Below are 7654 nucleotides of genomic sequence, written 5' to 3'. Positions count from 1 at the left end.
ATTATGATAAGTTGGGTTCATACTTGGAGGCTTTGAAACAAACAAATCCAGGTTCAACTTTTGAACTAGTAACTATCCCACCACAGTACTATAACTTAAATTCAGATGGTGAGGTGTTCTTTAGGCTTTTTGTCTGTTTTGATCCAGTGAAGAAGGGTTTCTTAAGTGGTTGTAGAAAACTTTTATGTCTTGATGGTTGTTTTCTAAAAACTTTTCTTGGGGGTATGCTATTGGCTGCAATAGGAAGGGATGACAATGATCAGATGTACCCAGTAGCATGGGCAATTGTAGAAGGGGAGAATAATGACAGTTGGCAATGGTTTATGGTTGAATTGAAGAAGTGTTTAGAAGTCACAGAAGATGAGATGGGTTGGACACTTGTATCAGACCAACAGAAGGTATGTTACACCATGTTTGACTTGGTTTTAGTTTAATATGTTTGGCTTGGTTTTAGTTTTATATATTTGACTTGATTTTAGTTAAATTTGTTTAATTTCTTTTCAGGGATTGCTTAATGCAGTTGCTTTGATCTGGTCTAATGCAGAGCATAGAAATTGTGCTAGGCACATATATGCAAATTGGCATAAGACCTACAAAGGAGATGACTTAAAGGAATTGTTTTGGAGAGCTACTAGATCATACTCCGTGCCTGATTTCAAAAAGGCCATTAGGGAAATGAGGCAAGTGAATGCTGATGCAACTGAAGCCTTACTTAAGCAAAACCCAAAAAGTTTTTGTTGGTGCTATCTAAAAACAGAAAACAAGACTGATGTCATAGTCAACAATATGGCAGAGACATTTAATGGGTATATCCTTCAGTCAAGATCAAAGCACATAATAAACATGTTAGAGGACATCAGACTATCAATAATGACAAGGTTAGTCAACAAACAAAATGAAATGTCTGCTAAAAATCTGATTGTGTGCCCAAGGATTCAGAAAAAGCTTGATAGAGAAAAGGATAAGGCTTTTAAATGTGATGTATACCCTTCAAGTAACACTTTGTTTCAAGTGAAGTATTATGATGATGTGTCTGTTGATTTGAAGAACAAGACATGCACATGTAGAAAATGGGATTTTACGGGTATCCCATGTGTACATGTATGTGCAGTAGCAGGTTTTAGAAAGGTGAATGTTGAGGAGTATGTTCATGCTTATTACACAAAGCAAAGTTATACCAAGTCCTATGAATTCACAAATCCTCCATTTCCTTTAGAAAAATATTGGCCAACAGTTCATTTACCTTTGGACCCTCCACCAGTAAAGATTGGTCCTGGAAGACCTAAGAAAAACAGGAAAAAAGATCCTCATGAACTCCCAAAAAAACCTGGAAAGCTTAGTGGGTATGGTGTGTTTAAAAAAAAGGGTTCAACTGCTGAAAGATCAACTGCAGGTTGTTGTCAACAACCAAGGAAGAGGGGAAGGCCAAGAAAGGTACCTGTTGAAGGCGATCAATATAATCAAGGACAGAAGTCACAAGGAAGTCTTAAAAGGCCAGCTGAAACACAACAATCTTCTCAACCCACCCAACAATCTACACAAGGAAAGAAGCCAAGGGGAAGACCAAAGAAGACCTACCAGTCTGGCATAGCACCTTAAAATGGTCTTTTATCTGTCTTTTGTTTGTCTTTTATTTGAACTAGAAAATGGTCTTTTGGTATGAATGATGTTTGGTATGAATGATGTTTATTTGAACTAGAAAATGGTATTTTGGTATGAATGATGTTTGTCTTTTATTTGAACTAGAAAATGGTCTTTTGGTATGAATGATGTTTATGTTTGAACATTGAATATGGATGTTTATGTATGTTTGTGTTTGCTTGAATGGTAATTTTTGATGTGTTCATGTTTATGTTTGGATTCAGGTGATTTTTGGATTTATGTTCATGTTTATGTTTAGATTCTGGTGAGTTTTGGTGTGTTCATGTTTATGTTTGGATTCTGGTGATTTTTGGATTGATGTTCATGTTTATGTTTAGATTTTTGGTGTGCTCTTTGTTTGGCTTAGGTTTGGTGGTTTGGTTTTTATTGGTTATGTAGGTTTGTTTTTGAGGGTCAGGGGATGTTTTGGGTATGTCCAGGGTCCTTTTTTTCTTGTCTAGTACTGTCACTTGGATTATTCAAGTCTTTTACCTAAGGTTGAGTGCAAGTTGTTTAGGGAACTGGTTTGAATATGTTAAACGGGCATGTATTGTCAAACGTGCCAAAGTTTGAATATGTTAATAGGGAACTGGTTTAGTTAGGTCCCAAAACGGTACCCCTAAAAACGAACTCGATACCAGTTTTTTATTAAATCATCATACAGTATTTGTTTTCTCAAATTCGGTACCAAATAGGTACTATACCGAAAAACCGGTACCGGTACCAAAAAATTTTGAATTTCGGGATCGGGAAAATCGGGATCGGTACCGGTCGGTACCATCCCACGCTCATCCCTACCTGGTATAATGATATGTGATGGTTAGCTTCAAATTTTGGAATCTTAACAACAAACATAAACCATTATATTTCATTAAAAAAATCTTGGATAAAATACAACTGAGAAGCATTGCATCTAATAATCCTAATCAAAACCATGAAAACCCATTACAGCCATTACAACAAATACATTTCAACTTAAGTTGCTAAAGTACAAAAATATTGCACCCAATAAGCCTACAACTGTAAAAACATATGCTTTCTTTGGCATTAATTTCCTTAAAGTCATCTTATTTTTCAAACTTGTGTTCTCTTCTTCAAGTTTCATATTCTCTAACTCCAGCTTCAAATTCTTCATCTTTAGTGCCTTGTTTTTCATTTCAGACAGGTTACAATTGCATCCGGTAGAAATCATAGCATCAACTTCCTGTTTCCACATGAAAAACTTGCAATCCGACCTCTAACACATTTACACATCAAGAGATTAACTTTCAGTACATAGAATACATATAACTTTCCCAAATCCAAATATTACATACACATGAACAAATTCGCTTACAGGCCAAAGAGGGCAACCATAAAACTCTTGTCCTTGTTGTGTACTTCGATTTCCAGCAACTCTCGTGACTGCAACCATGTCATGATTACAATAAACATTGCCATCGGTCCCAAGTCTAAAGATTTTGGGTGTGTGGGATTTGATGGGGGTAGATGATGATGAAGAACTCATGTGGGCTCTCAATCTATGAAGTTAGGGTTCCAATTGTGAAAGATGAAGTAAAAGGGGGGGTTTTTTATTGTGTTAATATCCAGGTAATAAATTATAGATGTTTAATGAAATGTAAAAAATAAATTAAAATCCACATCATGTCCTAGTCATGTAACACGTCAGCATAAAACTAACCTCGTTAAGTTTTTTTAACGACGGACCATTGGGGACCAAACTTATTAAATTTGGGACCGCCACCGGGAATAAATTGAATAGGGATTATTATCGGCCAATACACTTTAATAGGGATTATTAAAATCCAATTTTCCAATATTATATGACACATGCAACTTAATGTAACATTCACAAGTAAAAACTAAAATAATTTTTTCAAGGCTTTCTTAATGTAACACTCACAAGTAATAACCTATTATAATTACAATACAATAAGGAAACATAACGTAACTAGGAAACATAACCAACTATAATTTGCTTGTCAACATTGGTCCTTCAAGTTCACCAACTTATGACTTGGAGTCCGAAATTACTTCCAACAAAGAGACTAATAGAACGGTGTGTAATTTATGGATGATGGAGGGTGGTGTTCCAAAGTCATTTACTAAGAGATCCACTTTCGATGTCAACGCACCAAATGTGGTATCCGTAATGGGATTTAGACAGAGAGGTGATCCTATAATTCGGCTTCGTGATGCTAATCATAAACAACTTGCTGTTTATGAGATGTACTCAAGGCAGATAGACAATCATGGGTTTGATGGAGTGCAGGATTGATGTATTTTTTGTGCAACCCTACACGTGTTTCTTCATGATCAACCGGATCTTAATTATAATTGATACCGAAGTGGTTCAAGAGAAGTTGGCTTCACCTAAACTTCACTTTGATTTTCATTAAATAAGTATTTAAATTTACTCAAAACAAATAATTCTATGACATTTAGGATCTAGTTGTAGGCTGGTGATTTTGTTGGTATAAAATTATTTATTTCAGTTTACTTTACATGTAAATTGATTGATGAAATTGAAATGGTCTCAACGTTTCTCGTTCACATTCCATTCTTTGCATATTAGCAGTTGGTGCAACAAAAATGTTTGGATCTTTGGTAATAAATTGTGGGCTATGATAAACCAGTAACATGGACATTGGACTAGTTCTATTTGTGCCTTTATGGCGACTGATATATGCAAACCTACATATATTTGACTTTTCACAGTCAATGTAAAGTTATATCTCGGTTTAGTTTTACAGGACTTAAAGAGGGTGACCTATTAAACGTAAACTATATTGGCTTGGCGTTCAAGAGTTGTTCGGTTTTGATCTCATGGGTGGCTATTTATCAATTAATTTAAAACTAATATTAGTGTATTTATAATGACAAAAGCATGTGACATATTTGTGTTCCTTATTAAAACTCTTGATGTCACTCTTTACAATAGATCGTTTTCATGCCCTGTTGGTAATTAGCGGTCAACAAGTGGTTAAGCAATACGCCCAAAGTAGATAAGTGATAGAACAACTTTGTTATGATTTATTCTTATCACAATTATCGACGACTTTTGGGTAAACATTATAAATACGGGCTTTTTTAGTACTTGTTCTAGCCACCCGAAATCTCTCGTGATGACCCTATTTATGGCTGATCCAAATCGGCATTACTATTTAACTTGGGAATCATACTTCATTTTTCACATTACATGTCTATGGTTTATTATTTTTATTTTTTATTTTTAAGTTCTTCAAGTGCAACCGCTAACTCGGCTTCAAGCTCTTCGTCGATATACCCCGTAGATGTGACGTAAGCCTAGTCTAATCTTGATATAGCATTTTTGATACAACATTTCAAATTTTTCTAAAGAATTGTTAACGCGCTGTCTACTTATTGTTTTGATGCACGCCTTGTATTTTGCTTTCAATTTTTGTATGTGTGCACCCAAAACAATCTTTTTACTAGATTTGTCGATGAGTCTAAATCTTTTAAATTAACCAAGCATTCGATCTAGACACGCCACGTAGTTTGCTTCGAATCATGCTTTTAGAGTATTCACATCCCAACTCCAATTCCTAACCCTATAATTTATATAAAAATCAAATGTTACTAAGTTTGATGATCAATTTTTAAAAAGCTTCCACATCCTTTTTTCAAGACAAATTTCTTTTAATTCGTGGGACTCAAACTCAGGACCTTCTGGTGTTTCAGATACTTTGTATTTGCCACTGGCCACAACCCCTGTGGTAAAAAAAACGTTTCTACATCTCATTCTCCCATGTTTATCTATATTAAGTTAATCTCTTTAGTACATGAAATTCTCAACTATTTTGAGTTATGTTTTTTTAAACAGTAGCATTGTATGAATCTAACTTATTGTGATAAACAATATAATAAACGAAGTGTATTAAGGTAGGTGATGCAACTATGCAAGTTTGGACAATGCTAGGTCTTGGTTATATGGCTGAACACATTAGAGGTTTAGGCTAACGGACTGTTGGTGACTGACGTGATCTCCTGGATCCCGTGAGCTCGTTTTTATGTAGTTGCATCGACCAGCAAGAACTCGTAAAAGGTATTATGGTTTCATACATCCCTATTTCTTTTTGAATGTATTTGAATTTATACATAAAATACTTAAGAGTCATAAAAAATGTACACCAACCCAATTTCCCAAATGGTCACAATGGGCCTTAAGAAGTTAGTTTGGTTTGCCCCAATCATATTTGTCTAGCCCATAATGTATGAAAAACTTAAAAAGGTTGAAATCAAATGTGATATTAAGATATGGATCACGTTTATGTGAATTACCTTCAATTAGAGGTGCACAAAAAACCCGTATCCGGAACCGGACCTGAAAAAAATACCCGAAACCGGTTTTTTTATACCCGGACATTCTATACCCGAAACCGGAACCGACCCTACCCGTAGGGTATGGATAGGGTATGCATTTTGAGGTCAATACTCGTACCCGGAACCGTGCCCGATTTATACCCGGTCATACCCTATACCCGATACCCGGTTATACCCGATACCCTATACCAATTTTCTAATACCCGAAATAATACATGAGTTTTATAGTATATTTTTATGCTTACTTCACAACTTTTATGTATAAGTTTTTGTAAAATGCATAATACTAAGTAAATAATTTGTAATTAAGTGGATTTATGGTTTTTGTAATATCGTTTAATTATTTTATACATTACAAAACAAATTTAAATTTTAAACAAATTAAAAAATGTATAAAAATATTACAAATTCAAAACCGGGTATTAATACCCGGTCGTACCCGGTTTCAATACCCGAACCCGATCATACCCTACCTGGGTACATAGGGTTGAATTTTTCTCCTCAATACCCTACCCGATTTCTCTCAATACCCGATTTTTCAATACCCGATCATACCCGAAACCGATTCCATACCCGAACCCGGGTATTAAAAAAACCCGATTTATGCACCTCTACCTTCAATTCCCACTATTTTGGCAATCACTATACATGTCATACATCTATCACTCATATTTTATATGTAGATTGGAATGTTGAGGTTAAAGAAGTTAAATTGTTTTAATGATATATGAGTTTTAGCTATATTGTATAGATTATGATGAAAACTTGACATGAATGCCCTTATTCACGCCTTGTTTTTGAGTTTTTTAACCAAAGAAAGAAAAGAAAATGAGATGGAAGGATAAGAAAGGGAATGAATTTTTTTTTTAATTAGGTGTGTTCTTGAGTTGGAAGAAAATTAAAGGAAATGAATGGATAATTATGTTAAAAAATAGTTATCCTTAGTAATCATCCATTTTTGGGAGGATAACTTATTGGGAAAATACATTAATTTAATCCCTCAACCCCTCCTACTCCTTTTCTTTCCATCTTAAAAAAAAACTCAAGAACACTCATTTTTTAACTATCCTTAGTTTTCCTTTCCTTTCCCTCCTTTAAAAAAACTCAAGAACATGACGTAAATACTAATATAATTTAAAATACGACAAACATGTTACACCACTAAATAGTCTTGTATGTGTTTCTTGCTATGTCGTATAACATTAATTTTCATTTAAAGTCGATATTTAAAAATAATACACATTAATTAATATAGGAATGAGGTTGATATAATTCATATAATGTTAGAAATTGCATATGGTTAAACAAAACACCTATATAAAGGCTTGATAAAGTTAAAAAAAATGGCTGTAAGTATTATTTGACAACATTTTTTTTTCATAAAATTTGAAAATAGAATAATAATGTTGCTTGTCGGAGAATCTGAAAGGTGCGGAATAATAAAGTATTTGGGCTTTTTGGGGATTAAGAGGTGAAGATTGAAGATCATAGGTGATATATAGTCGTTAGATTTCTTTGGTTTAAGCAGTGGCGGATCCAGAAAATTTTTTCACAAGGGGTCGGAAACATTTTACACCGGTACTTGGTTATATAAAAAGTTTTTAATTTAGCCTGGTTCGGTTTTTCAGGTCGGGTCAAATCGGTATATATTTTTTTGGTCAGGTTCGGC

This window comes from Bidens hawaiensis, unplaced genomic scaffold (assembly GCF_021521415.1).
Source record: "Bidens hawaiensis isolate Kalapana, Puna unplaced genomic scaffold, B.hawaiensis_p1.1 tig00004595_1, whole genome shotgun sequence".
Taxonomy (NCBI): Eukaryota; Viridiplantae; Streptophyta; class Magnoliopsida; order Asterales; family Asteraceae; genus Bidens; species Bidens hawaiensis.
Note: the sequence above shows the minus strand (reverse complement) of the source record.